This window comes from Hyperolius riggenbachi, chromosome 9 (genome assembly GCF_040937935.1).
Source record: "Hyperolius riggenbachi isolate aHypRig1 chromosome 9, aHypRig1.pri, whole genome shotgun sequence".
NCBI lineage: Eukaryota > Metazoa > Chordata > Amphibia > Anura > Hyperoliidae > Hyperolius > Hyperolius riggenbachi.
Window position 1 is genome coordinate 137,827,766 of NC_090654.1, and position 18,993 is coordinate 137,846,758.

General features: G+C 36.2%; 1 long non-coding RNA gene across 1 annotated transcript; it reads left to right on the forward strand.

Annotated features, from left to right (window-relative positions):
* The first annotated feature begins 2,068 nt into the window (after positions 1-2,068).
* On the forward strand, positions 2,069-15,297 carry LOC137531753 (uncharacterized). The gene is made up of 3 exons (XR_011023730.1): positions 2,069-2,410; positions 4,044-4,074; positions 12,506-15,297. It is a non-coding gene; the product is annotated as an uncharacterized lncRNA (long non-coding RNA).
* Positions 15,298-18,993: the final 3,696 nt, after the last annotated feature.

The following is an 18,993-nucleotide window of genomic DNA, read 5'->3' on the forward strand; positions in this document are numbered from 1 at the left end:
GGAAAATAAGGCTCAAGAGGCATAAAAACCCTGCTAGCTTAGAGATGTTTTGTCTTGCTGTATAAAATGTAATATATATGCCTCATCAAAAAAAATAAGGATTAATCTATCAATTACCATTAAATACTTTAAGATATACATTCATTATTAAGAATGTAAATTTTATAAACTGCAGATTTAAATACATTTTGTTAGAAAAAATAAAAAATCAGGCAAGAGGTGTCTGTTTTTAATTATAATTATCCTCTTCTTAGCCTTCTGCTAATGAGCAATTTTTTTTAAATAGGTGGTTGAGGGGGGAGATCACGTGTGTCTAGGGAGGGCGTGTTTAAATCAGCTCCCAGGGAGTGCTAACAATATGAAAAGATTTGTCTGAACAAAAGCTGGAGACACAAGAGGCTCAATTTATCCAACTTGGTGAGAAAATATTAATATATATTCATCTGCATTTAAAAATGAAACATAGCGTAGGTTTAGGCATTAGATTACATGCAAAACTTTTACAAAAGGTACATAAGTTTCAACTCTAAAATGTTTTGTTACGTATCGATATGAGACATATTCTAGTGAAAGTGAAATACAATGATGAGTAATCTAATATTAACATTTAAGGGTATTAGCAGTGTATGTGTGTGTGTGTGTGTGTGTGTGTGTGTGTGTGTGTGTGTGTGTGTGTGTGTGTGTGTGTGTGTGTGTGTGTGTGTGTGTGTGTGTTTGTGCCTGTGTGCGTGTGACGGTGTGTGTGTGTGTGTGTGTGTGTGTGTGTGTGTGTGTGTGTGTGTGTGTTTGTGAAACAGAAAGAGAGAGAGAGAGAGAAAAGTGGGTATGGTGCATAGAAGAGAAAAGCATTCGTACTATAATAACAAAAGTAACAATAAAATAGTGCTCTTAAGAATTGTATTCAAAAATGCCAATCTTCTATAATAAGCTATGAAAACGTGCTGGTCCTTATTTATTTATCAATGCAGCTTTATCCTACATTTAACAAAAAAATTTAAACAGTATGATGATTTTTTTAGACAAAAATGCAATATATATTACCATGTTTCTCTGCTTTCTTTCCATCCATCCATCTGCAATCAGAGCTGCGAAGGTATGGTGGACTCATTTGGCTGGAGCTATTATTTTGAAGGCGTAAGTATGAGAATTGTTTATTTAACTGGAAGGACCCACCATGCAAATTTTCCTGGCTAATTATGCCAGTATGGAAGTCTGGATACTTCAGATGCTTTAAAAAACACACACACACACTCTCACAAGGGTTTAGTCATTGGAACAAAACAAGCGTTGGAATTGAAGGCTGTCTATGGGAGAGAACAGGGTGTCTGCGAGGGCCTTTTGACAATGAACTTGAGACATCTCATTAACATTCAGTAGACTGCCTGTCAAGTTCAGGACGTACTGAGTTCCCATGCAAGAAGACAGAAAAGTGAATTCATTGTGCATTTTCTACGGACCATTAGTCCAGCTTCCAAAGAGAGGTTCAAAATTAGCCCTGGAAACCAGACATTAAAAAATGCAGATTCAGTCCTATGTAGTAGACAAATGTTATATTCCAAGCAGGGAAAGGATGGACAGCAATTATTGCAGATAATTGAATGCCAAACTGTAAACCCCCAAAAAGTTGAAAAAAATGTGCTCAGTCAAGCCAACAGATTCACAGTCCTTTTTACATGTTAATGTTGACCAGCGATTGATTTCAAATTTAAACTCCCTGCAAGGCTAAATTCTCTTAGTTCCTGGTGGTTGATTTTTTTTTTTCTTTTCATTAAATTTGCTGAGTGTTCTTTAACTTTGCTGCAGATTTTCCTTTAAAAAAGGGAAAAAAAATCTCCCCAGAAAATAATTGCTTGAGGGGAATCATTATGTAGAGGAGTGAGGAAAGAGGGAGGGACTGAATCATATTAAGTGTCTCCAAGACTTCCCATGCTTCTTTCACCATTCCAAACCCTCCCCCTTGTTCAGTAGTGCCCCAATCAACATTTTCCTCTGTTAAGGCTCTAAGGAATGCAAGGAGGAGTCACTAGCTAAAGCAGTATTTAGGTGAAAAGACTCATGACATGACTGTCTCTCACTCATTTCTGTGAGGTCTGAGCACAGAGGCTTATGAAGTATATGTAACTGTGTGGGCATTTTCTATATATGCCAAGGCTAAAGGAGCTTTATTATTATTCACATAAAGGCTCACATTTTGGTGCATAAGGTTGTGCAGCAGAACCAGGAGAAGAAAGCAGGGATTCTGAAAAAACTCAGAAAGCTGCAGAGAAATACCCTGAATGGATGGAACCTTTATACGTCACTGAGAGATGCAACCAACTGCCACAAGAGGGTAGGATGTAGGAGAAGAGGCTCATTTTGCCACCATCTCCAAGCATGATGCATCCATCAGACATATTGCTACAACTGCTACGTGAGTATTATTACTTTTCTATATCAGTATGTTGCTGTTGATTGTCATAGTTTGTATTGCATTAGGTGAAATAGCAGACCTTTGTAATGAAAGTGTTTTTTTTTTCTTTCTTTTTAATGAGCTGATGCCATTTTATTGCAGCATCACATAGTGAGCTGGCAGTTATTAGTCAGAATCATTAAATAATGACAATAATTCAATTTGTACTACCCTTTCTCAGTTATAGGTGAATTTTGTTTTCATTTTTGAATTCAATGATAATTTAGTATTTTAAGATCTCTTAGCCATTGAGCAGCAGACCAAGTTTACTAATAAAAGCATTCATCATTAGAACCATCTATGCTTTTTTTTTGGCATCCTAATTTAAAGAGACAGAGGGTGGGAGAGGGAACTAGAATTGTGCAGTAAAGAATGCCCCCCTATTATGTTTAAATAAAAGGCCTAGACAAGGAATGACATCTTGTTTACCTTGCGTGTGCTACCAAACACCATGTCATTTCAGACTGAAGTGGCCGACTATTGTGCATAATAATTCAAAGACAAGATCTCTGATTAATGTGCAAAAGCATTTTTGTTTCTGTGTCAATAAAATATAGAATATGTGCCTATTAACAGGATAGGTAGTGCTATAAAATAAATTATTCGCTTGTACATCACATATTTGTACAATGCATTTTATGTTACATTGAACTTTTGCATGAAAAAAAAAGTATGGTAAAAAGGCTAAGGTACAATTTAGTTTGCCCAGCTAATCAATGTCAATGCTTTGAAAAGATGTTTGTATTCATACATCTATTATTTGCTGTTATTCCATTCTAAGCTTTCTATGACAATGATTTTATTAGGATGTGTTTTGATCTACATATCTATGTATCGTACGCTGTATTTTTCTAACTCTCCTTACACATTATACTATGTTTGTTAGTTTGCCATGGCAGGTGTTACTTAAAGTCATGAACTGCATACATTTTTGGTACCTCAACAGACAGAAAAATCAGCAAAGGGATTAATACAGCTGTATTGACATTGGAAAGCACATAGAATTTTTTTTTTTAATTCAGCTTAGGCCTGTGCACCATACACTATACTATGTGTGTGATAATTATTCTTTAAATTCAGCCTTGCCTGCATAACAGTAATTCTGTTAAACATACTATAGATATTATTCATATGCAACCTCAATGTGCTTAGTACAAAAGTCATGTTTTTTGTTTTCTATGTTTAATTTAGCTTATGCGAAGTTCAGGCTACCTTTATCAATTGTTTTTAAAAAGGGATCAATAAAAAATAGAATAGTGTCCGCTAAATTATTTCATTAACTTCTCTAAAGCAATTATCTTTTTTTTTTTTTTTTTTTACATTCTAAATGGGTAACTTTTTATAATAATGAAAATGAAGATGTTTAGGTTTCAAAGGCCTTAAAAATATAGATAATATGGGAGATTTCTGCTGGGAGAATACAGCCTAATGTGTATTCTAATATGTAAAGCACCAAAATAAGCACTGATGAGCATGAATGGTGTAGAACTGGAGAAGAAATATGTGAATGGGGCAGATTTTTTTGTCATGTAAACTATAACATCAGATTTAAAATGGTTGATATAGCATATAAGCTTTTGTATTTTTATTTTAGGGTCCCATGGGTGCAAACACAGGCATACAAGGTATGAAAACTTTTTTTATTCTAATGTCATTCATTCAAACATGTTAATATATAATTACTGTATTTATTACAGTTATATAGCTGAAAATGGATAGATAATAAACACATTTAATGTAGTACTTGTTGTAAATATATATATATTATTGACTCTGGCCATGTGGTTTTACCAGTTTGGAATGATGTTATGTTGTTAAAAAACATTCCACCATCTTAGGTGTTACATGTTGTGTAATCAGGTGACGTCACTATTTCTTGCACCATAGGTCCGCCATGATAGACTTTCTCTCAGATGTTTGCCTGCAGCGTTTTTTTCTACTTTTAATGCGTTTCCAATTAGAATGTGTTATTTAAATACAATTATGATGTATGTTGATCCAAAAAGCTTGTGGATTTGCTGCATGAATACAATATGCTGGCAAAGACATGGGGCCACATAGCAATATAGTTTTCTTCATCAATGTATTTATAGAAACCTAAATTCTCATAAATGTGCAAAGTGCTATTTTTAGTTTGGCCCAAAACTACTAAAATATGTATTCTGCATCTCTGTTAAAAATGTTTAAGACAAGCTGACTTTGACACTAAAAGTCTATTAATATACTAGGCCAGAAAGTTGTAGAATGTAAAAAGTACCACTACCTTATCACATTTTTTTATAACACTCTTCATAATCTTATATGTATATTTTGTTATGGCAGGATTGTGTATGTGACCAAAAGCATAGATTCTTTACAATGTTTTATTTCTTATTTACTGTGGATTTTTTTTCTACTCTCATGCAATATTAGCTTAACAAAGATTGTATATTTACATCACAACCAGGTGTAAACTGTAGTTATAATAAAGATTGACTGAAGCTGAATTAAAATCCCACATATACTGTTGTAGGAAAACAACATATAGGAGCTGTATAGGGAAAGAGAAAGCCTTTTTAGACTGCAGTTATTATCATTATATTTTTAAACTTCTCCAAATGGTTATTTCACCAGCATAATGAAAAGGGGGACTGTAGCTATGCAGTGGGACACAATAGGATTGAGGCCATAAAAATTCTAGCATTGTTTGGTGATAGACTAGTATGTAAATACCTTGAAAGATGTACTATAGTACCATTATGATTTTATGATTATTATGTTCAACTGTTAAAAATATTTATATATTTTTTACTGTTCACAGTGGTCAGTTGCTTTACACACTTGATATAATGAGTGTGAACTGCAATGGAGACTGGACATAGACTTAAATACAAAACCTGCATGCAGTGAGTTAGAATAACGTGATCAGTTACAACGCAGTACTGTGAACAAGCCCATAGAATTGCATGGTCAGTGAGTTGACATGCAGAATTATTCTGCAATGCAACTGAGCACTGTGAGCTAGCCCTAAATGTTAGTATTTTATATTAACCTGTTAGAACATGTGTATGTATTTTTTCATTTTAGCAATTTTTGATTATCATGTTCATTTAATGGGCCAGTCAGAAATGACCTTTTCCATCACTCATAATAGTGCAAGATCTAACCTCTTGCATCTCAGTTTGACAAATCAGCAATCAGCCTTTACAGATTGCAGAGAAACTACCTAAAGCTTGCCTGGGATTGCTTACTGAGTGTAACTGCACACCCCTTGCTCTTTGGGTCATGTTTTAAAAGACAGCATTATTGTTAAACTATAGATACTGCATTTGTGTGGGTTCTGATAAAGGAAAGTAAGGATTGCTTCTAGTTTTAGACTGATGCTTAAAAGTAAGACATATTCTGCAATTAGAATTAACTATCTTGTGGCTGAGACTAAATGTATTTCTGCAATAGAATACTAATTTACTTAAATTGTAAGGCTATATTTAGTCAGTTGAGGGATTGGGAGTTTGAAATAGAGAGGATGGTAGAAGGAGAGTAACAAAAAGGAGAGAAGGAGAGAGAGGAGAGGGAATGTGTTGAGAGAGAGTCAGAGAAATTAGAGGAGGGAGAGATACCTAGACAGAAGAGAGAGGGTGAAAAAGAGAGAGTCAGAGGGAAGAAAATGTATACATGAAAAAAATAAAAGGATATGAAGGGACTGAAGAAAGAAAAAGGGGAAGAAGAGGTGAGAAAGGAGGAAATATGGAAATTGTGAGAGAAATATGTGTGACATAACAAGAACAAAAGTATAATATATGCAAAGGCCTACACATTGCATTCCACTCACAAAGATCATTTTAGGAGCAAAGAGCTGAAGGTTTTGCTTCATCAAGTGCTTGTGGGGACAATATTCACAACATTGCACGGGCTGTGATGATGTACTGTCTATTTCTATTAGCCCTGCTTGAGAAACCAAAAATATTTCAGCAAGAATAGTAACTGTAAGTCTAGTGCACATGGCCCAATTTAGTCATGATCAAGGTTGTGCAAGAAATGTGAAGCCAAAAAGGGCAATGTGTTCCATATCATGTTGCTTACTAGCAAATCTGTTTAGTGATCACATGCAATCTAATAGATGTGATTTTATTAGAGGTGTTGTAATGCAAATAAAGATAACTGTTCTGCTTTAGGTTTTAAACCTTGCTTGCTTAGCCAAGTTGCTCCTTTCAACATTTAAAAGAATACAAAATACAATTTGAATTGTCACAAAACAGAAGCAGCCATATTGGCTGGTTGGCTCTTCCCTCCTTTGGATTGGAAGACTGCAAAAAAAGGCTTGAGAAAAAAAGGCCTACTCTTTTAGGAGCTTAATAACATGGTGCACCATCAGAGCCTAGTTTTCTTTTGGTTTTCTAGAACAGAATTCTAGTGCTATATTTGATTTGATTCCAGCAGGTTTAAGCACATTTCTGACTTTATAGGGTGGTGTGGAAACCATTATGTATACTGGGCTGCCATTATATTGAAGCATTTCCATTGCAAGGGATCATGAAAGCTTTCAGTACTCCCCATCAGAAATAAATATCAAATGTGCCTCATATTACAACAAAATGGCATTTTCTACAGGCTCTGTACGGACATGGGGAACATATATTTATGTGAATATTTTAATGCACTGGTTCTAGTGCTAGTCATTCCATGCAGATAGCCCTTTTGAAGTGTGGCTGCTCATTCCATAAGCATATTAATTAACTGGTCCCCTGCCTCTTGGAGTGCTACATGCAGTATACATGCATTAACAATAACACATGCATTATGCAGTTTGGTCCAAGGTCAAAATCTTAGTAATAATTAATAACAAAGAATATATCACATGTGACATCCATACCACCTGAGAAGCAATGTATTGTGCATTGTAGAATGTATGCTAGTATGTGTGTCCAGATAGATAGATAATTGGGCAACAGGAAGATGATGACAGAGGGTGAGATAGAGAATTATACAGGGAAACAAGACAGAAACATAGTCAAACAAACAAACGTGGGAAGGAAACTGACAGGCAGACAGAGGTAAATAGGGGGTTAGAGAGGAATAGATAGATGAATGGATGGATGGATGGATAGATAGATAGATAGATAGATAGATAGATAGATAGATAGATAGATAGATAGATGTTTTTGTCTTTGAGAGAGGATCTGAAGAAATGTCTTTCTATTAATGGCTCAGAACCCAGACCGACAGACCTTCTGTCTATGCACACATGCTGGATATGCTATTTCTTTTAACCTTAGATTTAAAGTTATTGTTAGGATAAAAAAAAATTGTTATGTACACTGAATCATAACTGGATGCAATTATGGACATACTTCATAGATTAAGGCAGGTAATTCAACACATATCAGGCAATTTTACAGAGCCAATGAGACGTAGGATCCTGGTAAAATTGCTGGGATTAGTTAATGCAATACATGAATACATGCCTAACTATTTCCTAACCCAATCAGATTTCATCTGAGACTAATGTTGAAAGCTGATTGGTTTACTCCGGGGTTGCTCACTTTGCACCTCCTGCTCTGCTGCAGCTGAGTATATATATATATATATATATATATATATATATATATATATATACTTGGGATTCAGCAATGCATCTACCTTTAAATCCACAAAGGGGGAAGTTTGCTAAGAGAAATATGCAGTGAGGTCAGGTGTGTTCCGTTAAAACAGCCAATCCTGTGAATTGAAAGTCTTTCAAAAGAAATAGCCTACATATCATTGGATGTTTGACATGAGTGCTCAGACTTCATTGAACATCTCCTGGATATCACTCCAAAGCATCCAGAATGTTCAGTCCTCAAGATTAGCTGCCATAAGCAGAAACAATGGTTACTCCTATGCATTTAAAGCCATGCCAGTCTATTTTTGCTAAATACTCCCAAATACACTTTATATTACATCACTTTACATTACCTGCTACGTTCTTGGTGGTTCTGGGTCACCTTGAGCTATGTGGGTAGACTGTAAAACTCAGTTCAAGTCCTATCTCATGGAGTCATATTAATACATGCCATGTACAGGTGAGGAGCAATAACTCCATAATGGATATATACATGTTGGATTACTATTGCTCTTTAAAATGTATACACTGTACAAAAGTGGTTCTATATGTGTGTCTGACTTTTAAAGGCATAGAAAGATGATTTGCATACTTGTCAGTGTTGCATCATGGGAGATTTTTCTGACTCACTTAAAAGCCCTCTGTTTAACCTCCCTGGCATTCAGTTGTTGCAGCCACGCAGCCGCGGGAGGGAAATTTTTGTTTTAAATTGATTTTGAATAGTGTAGCTAGCACTTGGCTAGCTACACATGTGCCCCAAGTCCCCCGGCACCGCTCTGGTCCCCCCGATCGCCGCCGGCTATCAGGGCCGGATTTAGCATAAGGCACTGTAGGCACGTGCCTACAGGCGCCTGATGATAGAAAGGCAGCTCACTCTGCTCCTCAAGTGCCTTTCTCCCCCCTTCCCTATGCAACTTAATTCTGAGGGTACCTCTGGCTACCTAATACAGAGGGTCACCTGTAGCTACACATGACTGGCAAAGGAAGTAAGGGAGAAGTGACAGCTGGGCCAGCCAGCACATTTGCGGTGCATTTCGGCAGTGGTTTGTAGGTTCATGGAGGAAGGGAAGTCTAGGGTACCAAGACATTTGTGCCTATAGGCTCCAGTGATGTAAATCCGAGCTTGCCGGCTATATTTACCTAGCCGCGATCCCACGAGAACCGCTAACTTCCCCGAACAGCATCTGTCGTCACTGTGGTGATGATCGGACAAGACGTCTGACGTCATCGACGTCCTGACATCATGCGCAGGCCCGATCCTCCCCATAGCGACGCCTGGAATATTGGTGAGGCTGCGCCATCGCAGGTTCCGGGGCGAGGCATGTATCAGGTATGCGATCGGGGATCAGAGGGTGCCGGCGACGATCGGGGGACACATGTAGCTAGCCAAGTGCTAGCTACATGATATAAAACAATTTGTTTAAAAAAAAAACACCCGGGCCATGTGATCCCCTACGTCGGTATGGACGAGCTGAGCTCGTCCATACCGCTCAGGTGCTTAAGAAGGAAAATGTATACTTAGCATTGCTACTTTAATAATGTTGACCATACACGGTACAATAAAAACACTACATTTTCACGTTTATTTGACCAAAACGATTTAATTGAATTAAAGTTTAAAATAATCTTTTTTTCGATCAAAAAAAAAAAGAATCAATTATTCAGTTTTTTCAATAAAAATTTGATCGGACATATTGGAAAAATCTTTATATTTGATGTAAAGGAATAATCGAACAAAATTATCTAATAGAAAAAAAAAATTGTACCATGTATGGGCACCATAAGAAGGATTTTTTTCAAGCTCCTGATACCCTCCTATTAATTCTGGGTCACTATGGACTCTCTGAGTACTCTGCACATGGTCAGCAGTCTGATCGTGCTCCTTGTTTTTGGTCACTGGTCTAACTATACTTTAAAATCACCCCAGATTAATTAAATTCTATGTATGCATGTTTCTATGCAGTCATTTGGAACTAAATGTCACAGCAAAACCTTATATTCTAATTTTCAAGTGGTAAATAGGTTTTGACTAGATGCAACAAAATTCTGACCTTTCTTTGTATTCGTCAAAAAGCCTAAATTACTAAGTCATATCCAGAGATCACCAAGCATATCCAGTGTGGATATCTTGTATGATCCAGTAATATCATTTTGCATTTATTTGGTGCTGGCATTCTGCAAACATTGTGGAGTACATAATTACGTCACTAACTATCCTTCTAAGGAGCTCACATTCTAATCCCTTCCACAGCCATAGCCTAATGTCCCTTTCTTAGCCTAATAACAACTTAGGGGGAAAACAGTTAATTGACTAGTGTGATTTTAGGATGTGAAAGGAAACTGCATTCCCTGCAGGAATCCATTCCAAACAAAGGGAGAACATGCTAACCTCATAAGGCAGATATCATTGTTATTAGTTGATAAAAGAGTCATCTGGATTAATATGGGTCATAATAGAACAGAGGGAGAGTTATTTTCAATCAAGTCACATTGGAACATCTTCAATCAAGTCACATTGGAGCATAGTGGGAATTTCTAAATCATTAGTTGCATAATCATGGTTGTATCTGCATACTTACAGTTAGATTTTTCTTTATATAAACCCAGACTGCCTTGCATTTAGTGAAGCAATATTCAGTCTGGTGACACAATCATTCATTTACATGCATTTTAACAACACTCCCTATTATCTGATATGACCCAGGTGAAGGTGTAAAATTTGGACTCTTTTATATTAATCCAGTCCAGGTTAGTTGGATCACTTAAGATAAAGGTATCCCTTGTAGGGATCCTTTGGGATCAATGCAAATTTGCTGGACAACCTGAATTATCTGTAGCACTAGAATGGGTTGCTCTTTGTACTTGGATGTATAAAGAAGTCCCACCAGAAAGCTTTCATTAGAAATGAAGGAGTTGGCCTATCCAGAACTGGTGCTTCAGGTTTGATTGAGCCACAAGATTCTTGTATCACTTAAGTAAAATGACATCTGTGCATATGTTTTGTGTGCAACCTAGCAGGGGAAATCAGTCTCTTTGTTTCAATTTTCCCAAGAGCTAGATCATAGAGACTGCAGCAGGAGGAATGAGACTATGCCTGACCTAACAGGAGCAGTGAAGATGCACAGTGGGGTGAGGGCTCACTGAAGTCATTTAAAGATATGAAAAGTCTGGAGCATCTCAGCTTCTTTTTATAACAAAATACTTATTTTGAATGGGATGATTAATAACAATAACAGGATGACAGAAATCACTGGAATCCTCACTGACTAATAACTATCATTCTATGCAAGAGCCCATGGATGTATTTAGGGTATTTTAATCAATAGGAAAGCACAACAAGAGCTTCAAACAATCAGGCAGTAAAGCATTATTCTTGCACACTAACTAGGTGCAATAGGAGTTTTGGCCTTGCCATCCAACAAGGCTGGCAGACAGCAAGGAAAGGTAGGAGAGAAAAGGAAAATGTACATGATGACAATAGAAGGCCCTAGCCAGGTCAGCTCATAAGGGATATTGCTAAAGGCCAGTGATATATTTTTTCTCCTTCTCTGTAATTTGCACCACCCCCTTTCATGAACTGCAATTTCTACAGGCTTGCAGTAAGTCAGGGCTACTGACATGCCCAGCCTTCTGTCCAATCACAGTCAGGGAAAGGAGGGGTGTGCAAAAGAATGAATGGGCATGCATTTGCCTAACACCCCCTAGAGCAGAAGATGTTTCAACATAGCAACATTGCCAGACGCAACCTCTGAGCTACCGAGGGTCGAGGAAGGAATCCACCGGGGCAAATGGATCTCAGGAAACGTGTTAACCCTCTGCACAGGCTTCTCGGAGGCTTTCTTCAGCAGCGATCTGCGTGTTCTTTTTTTTTTTCCTTACTAACATAATATGCTTCAGATTAGAATCACCTTATGCTAGAATTCCTTGGGAATTTTCTCATCCAGACATGGTGAAAGGGGGAAAAAAAAATCAGCCAAGCCTGGCAGCACTAACATAATGTAACGCAGCCTTCTCATTATGATTGTGTGTTACTGTCCTTATCTTGCTACAATTGATACGTGCTTGGAGTAAAGTGTGGGCAATCTGAAAGCGGAAGACGGTCTTGGGTGTTTTGCAGGTCTGACTCCAGAGAGAGCTAATACATTTTAATTACTAAGTCACACTGGAGATTTAGATCATATAATGCAAGGTTTCTTTGTATCGTAATCGAAGAATGGGCTCCCTGCTTGATTGGGCTAATGAGGCCATTTGCTGTTAAACTGCAAGTTACGAAGCTGGTCAACAAGGGTGTTACAGTTTTTGAAGAAAATGTTCATTTTAAGGTGGGAACTGCAATTCAGCTACAAAATGTGCCTTCTGTTTATATTTTATATTTTCTTTTTTTGTATCTAAAAGTGTAGCTATCTATGAAATGATATATGACAGTTATGTAAAATGTGATATATAAGCCTTTAACATGTGTATTTTCTAATTAGAAAAAGAAAATGTCAGGAAGACTTTTCACGGACGATAACGGAGGTGGGATGAACAGGGGTTAATTGTTATCTTTGGTTATCTAGCTGTATGAGTGTTGTCAATTCTTCATAAAGCTAGATAACCGAAAGTAAAAATAACCCCATTACGCGCCTAGCTATGGTGGTTTGGTGGTGTGGTTGGCAGAACGAGGCCCTAAAACACCAGAAGCAAGAGACACAGAGATTTCTGAAGAAAGATGGAGATGATAGAGGCTTTAAAAGTGGGTAGATTTGCTCCTGGAATATAATTTGGAGGTAGGACTTTTATCAACCACCTTCCACGAGGTATGAAACATGAATGTCCTTGCCTACTCTGTCATGGACTGTCCCAAGACTCCATTGTGCCTAAATCCAGACCTGGCTGAGGTAGAACAGGTATAAATAAAGACTCTCAAAGAAAGACTTGCTAAATATGGAAGTGAACACCTGCAGATTGGATTGGGATGCGTGATGAAATCAGGAAATTCTTATCATCATACGAATACATGGTGAAAATAGCCAATTAATCAATCTCGGTTTTTACTCAAATCCATTTTTATGGAGTTGTTTGGAGTTGATTTAGCTTGTTTTGCAATATGGCCTTTGTTTTTCTCACTTGCATTTTTTATTCCTTCAGAGAAAAATATTTTATGGAAATATGTAAAAAAACAAACAAATTGAAAATAGAAGCATAACAATTGTATTAACTGGTCTGAACATTTTTTTTAACTGCAAATCAACCTGATTTTAGCAGCCTTGATGTTACTTTGCATACTTCTGAACAGTGCCTCAGTATGTTTTGTTAGAAATTGCAAATTTATATGTATTTTTTTGTAACATAGCATGCTTGTGACAGTTGGTTTAGTTAAACTGAGGTTAAAATAGTCTTGCTTCGCTCCTCTTTGATTTGGCCCATATAATTAACTTGTTTTCCACTAGAATGGGTTTGTAAGAAAAGTTTTTATTCCAGCCTGTGGAAATGACATTTGACCAGAGGTCGCTGCCTGCTGAGAGGGATTGGGTTTTAAATCCCACCCCCTAAGTAAGGGGATTATGCAGTTAGAAAATGCCATAAAATAAAAGGGCTACTGAAATAGGACCTAAACACATACAAGAGATATTTAATGCTCTTCATTGCTTTTCATTCTCACAGCTAATGGGGTTAATTTGTACTTTAGAGAGGGTGATTTAAAAATACCAAGGACCTAACCAGATATGTATCTTAAATAGTTATAAAGAAACTTTTCTATATATTTTATGCATAGTATTAAAACTGTTGACAGAATTTCTTTAATTTTAAAGTCCATTATTAAATGAGTTTGTTTGGAGGAGAACAGTTTAACAGTTGCAGTACGTCTTTCTAGAATGTTTCTGCTGCATCAGTGCCTTGAAGCTTTTCGCGAAAAGCATGTAATTTAGTGATATGGTGCATTAAGTGGTACTATCAGACCACTATTTCGTACAATAGAGCAATAAATGAGCAATAATGCAATGTTATACCAATAAAGCAGCCTCACAGTACTAGGCAATGTCATAGCGAGTTTACAATGTTGTAGTTTCAAGAAAATCATTGTCTTTGCTAATTATAATCTATGGATTTAATGAGGAAAGACAATTTGGCAGCTTTTTAACACAAGGGTATAAAAAGAAGAGAAAGAACGTGACTCTGTGCTAAAAATGTGATAATGTATTTGACTAAAGCAGCCATTTTTTGGAAGACCATTTCTCGAAACGTTTGCCTAGGCATAAGAGATGGCCTACCATCACGATTCACACAGGCTTATGTATTCAATTAAATAATCTATGGATTTAAATTTAGTTTTTGGCACAATTATCTACATGTAAATAATGTAAAATAATTATGACGTATTATTAGATTTTCCTTTGTCGTAGTCAACAATATACTATATAAAAATACATCTTCACATATTTAATTTCATTAAATACATTTTTGTTAATACCATGAAATCAACTTAGTGAGGATGCCCTCAGATATAGTATAATAAAAAGTTAATATACTCTGGGTACAAGAAGTTAGTAGTTGAAGTCTACTGGCCAGTATACATACCATGGGAATTGTTCTGGAATGCACTAAGCTATCATAACATAAAGAATGGAAAAGATATTCATTATAAGTATTTTCTTTGTTTCTGATGTCTATTAAACAAACTAGGCATATTCAATGTCTAGGGGGGAACCAGCAACTCAAATTCATCAGCTGACCATCCAACTTGCCCAAAGATTCATATGTTTTACAGTGCATATTTTGTGTGTATCTAATACCATAAGAGATCTATAGTTGGCTTTGTAAAATGGTATAAACAACGGGAAAGGACAGGGTACAAATTATGTTCTAAAATTATGATAGCTTAGAATGATTTTTTGGCCTGTTAAACAATTTGAAACTCGGCAATATTTGCCTCGGATAGTTTTGCTTTCTTTCTCATAAATCTTTTGACCTCTTTGATTGTCAATCTTTAAATGGCAGCCTCTAGTTCATTCTCATCATACTCATCATCATGTAATGAGGAGCCAGACTAAATCAATGTAAAAACACAACAACTTATTTATTGCAGCTCAATTCAATAATAAGTGATGATCAGTTGTGCAAAAGTGAGTGTGTACTTCTTCCTTCATGGCATTAGCTAGTGGTAAAAGAATATGTGGTATTTGTATTTTTGTATGCATTTTTGTATGTATTTTTGTTGATCATGTTTTTTAATGTGCGTCAAGTCTGCTTGATTTCCTGCATGTGATTATTAATAAATATTTTTTTGAGACGACAGAGAAGCTTGATGGATATGTTTTCATTGCAGATCGATATATGTAACTGATTTCTAATATATATATATATATATATATATATATATATATATATATATATACATATATATATATATATATATATATATAGATATAGATATATATACTAAGTTCATTACCACACCAGCACCACGAGATTGATTTGTTTCAGGCTCCATTTGTGTACTGCCTATAGTAATATTATTGAAGGACTTGAGTCTAAACATTATGCTATAAATAATTTTTAGTACACCCCAAACCCACTCAACAGCTAAATGTTGTGGAATCCTAATGAGATGATATTTCTTCAAAATCTATACTGTGCCTATTATTTCAATAAATCCATGGTACATCTCATTATACAAGTCTTAATAATATTTTTGCTCAAAGTGATTCTAAGGCTTTTCTGTGAGGCCTTATTAGAATTATTTCTGATACCCCTTTACAAAAAATAAAAATAATTTATTTTCATTAATTGAATATTTAGAAAAAATAATATAATATTGATATAAAAATGTTACATATGTCGAATGGTCATTTGTGAGTGAAGCACTGATAGGCCTCAAAGAGTCTCACCCAATGAGTTGGTGATATAGTAGGTAATTAAAACTATGGTTCATGCTGAGGCTTCAACCTCTGACTGCACTTGATATATAGTGCATTAAATTACTTTGATAATCTAAGGTGGTATCCCTGCAAGGATGGGAATGAGGACTCACTGTGAATAATGTTTTACTTGGCTCTGTCACTGTCAGTAATGGGATGTAGTTGTCTCACTAATGAAATATGTTATTATGCTCAGCATTATATAATACTGCAACATTTAATTTTTTAATGAAAAAATGGTCACCTTTTCCCATATTTATAGGCTTTCTCCTTTTTGCTGGAATTTATTTAGTTCAATATGATTAGCTTATGCTTTTTATATGTTCAAGTACAATGATAAAAGCTACATTTTTATTATACTTGAATATGCAGAATAGACTGTAGTGAATCTACACATAAGATTTGAGCTTTTCTCAAACTCAAAAAAAGGATTTTGGGTAATAAGTGGGAATTTACAGTATGTTAGTTATGTGAGGTTTAACTCTTTCAATGACATGTATCAGCCATGAGATACAGGCAGAACCTCACCAAACTGAAATGCATTTGGAAACGTAATGCCATGTCTGGGTGAAAAACAATTGTGCCCATTGGGTCGTCTCTAGTGCAGATTGCATGAATGCGCTATGTGTATATTGCAGCCACCCACCTGTGTATAGATGAAAGAGATTTTACTGCACTGCAGATAATTTCTTGCAAAAGATGGACATCCCAGATGTCCATCTCTGTTGTCCTGATGCCAATCAACATGGAGTCTTAACTCAACTAACTAGTGACTTGTGTCATTTGTGTTATCAGTTTGAAGTGACTTATGAATATGAATACAAGGTCAAAATATATATATTTATAGTATATTATATTGGCTGTAGTACATTAAGAAAGCCAGTATACATGTGTGATTAATGAACATGAAAGAGAAATCCATATTTAATTTGATATGATTCCAACTGTTCTTCATGGGCAAGTACATTGTTTTGTGCATCTAATTACATTGGGCTAGTGTAGAGCACTTTAATAACCTGTGATGACATCGGAATATGCAGAAGGCATGTTAAGATGATGTACGTATTTAGTTTCTGAGCTGTGTTTTAGCGTAATGATTTCTGTACAGGATTTTGCCTAGGTTATGTATAAAAATCCCCCAGTGAGTGGCAGACCTATGTTCGCATTCTGCATCGCAATTATTTTCAGATAGAAATAATTGCGTTATATATAAAACATCTGGCTATTGAGTTTACTTTGCAAGATGACTGAAATCAGCATAGCTCATCAATTTCAAGTCCACTTTGTTTTAACATTTTAAAAAATTCTAATCTTTCATTTGCTAATTCAGTCATTTATTTGGCAGCAGAGGGAGATAAAAAAAATCCTTTAATCAGAAACAGGAAATGTAAACCAAGGATTAGATAAAAGAGGCCAATGTGACCCAGTTTAACCTGAAAGTGAACGGTCAAACAGATTATGAACAAGCTTATAAAATAAGGTATTTAAAAAATGATACAGTTGTTTATGAACTGGGTATGGTTTGTTATATATATGTATTTATGTATATCCTTTGTCTCTGTGCTATCAAGATGTATAATAGATATTTGTAAAGTACAAACAACAATTCAGATTAGTCCACACCCCTGCAGAGCTTGCAATCTGGTTTCCATTTTTTAATTTAATTGGGCATGTTCCTCAACCTGTCCTGCCTTCCTCCCCTAAGTAAAAATCTATATAGGAAGCAAAAATGTGCAACCCCACCTGTGATTCTATCATATATTCTTGGTCTTTGCTTTTGCTCCCTACTACAGGCATGTAAGCACATGGCTAATATACAGTATATGTATGTATATATATATATATATATATATATATATATATACACACATAAACACATATTTCACATGGATTATATCTCTGGGTCAAACTTAAAGTCCTACTCTGTACTGCCAGGTCACAGCACAGCGCACTGCAAAACATCTGGACTCAAACCTAACTATGCTTAAAATAACCTCTGGTAAGGTCTTCAAATGCCAAGGTTTATTGCTTCCCCATATACCTCTCCCATATTGAGGACAGCAATATACTTAGGCTGTCTTCATCCTGGCAGTAGATGCTGTACATGTACCTATGGTACCTCCTCCTCTTGGCAAATGGTGGAGGTTCCATTACTCCATTTTACTACTGAAAAATAATGTCACATTGCAATTTAGTGTTGATACAGTGCAGTCTTGGTTTTCCAACACAGACATGGATTGTCTGATGCCAGATATGTGGAATTTCTGGTTGCTTGAGAGATCAAGCAATTGGGGTCCTTAACATAACACTACCCCCCCCCCCCCCTTCCACCCGCACAAAGAGCAAATGCACCACCAGAGCTCTGGGCACTTCACAACCTGCAGCTGCTGGATCCTTTGCTGCATCCATTGTGCATGGCCAAGTGACACATTGGGAGCCACACAGAAGATGTAGCATAGCAACGGGCAGCTGTAGAAGTAAAGTGGACCAGTTTCCTGTTCGCTACTCTGTAAAATGGGACTCTACTGTGTGTTTGATGACAATACAATGAAGCAATGTATTGCAAGTCAGTATTTCTCAACTCTGTTCTCAAGGCCCACTAACAGTCCATTCTTTGTGGAAATCCACAGAGGAAGTGCATTCACACTACTAAGGCACTAATTAGTCCACCAGTGAATGTTTGTAGTTCCCTGCAAAACATGATTTGTTGGTGGGCCTTGAGGACAGAGTTGGGGAACACTTGTCTGTTTTAAGCAATGTATTCTCAGAATGTCAGATGACACAGAGAACTAAGCACCAGTTCTCATTTATTGGTGAATAGTGAGGATAAACAAAATGCATATATTACAGGTTTGAATGTAAATGGCATGCATCTTTTATATCAAAGAAACACTGTTGCTGCTGGATTTGTTTGCCTCAGTTCCAAGATGCATACAGTTTGCATTCAAACCTGGAATAGCATTGATCATCAGTATAGGTGAAGGAAGGATAAGAATGCATTGTTTTGCCAACAAACATAAAAATTACTATCTATACTTGTTGTCCATCTGCATATAAGCTGG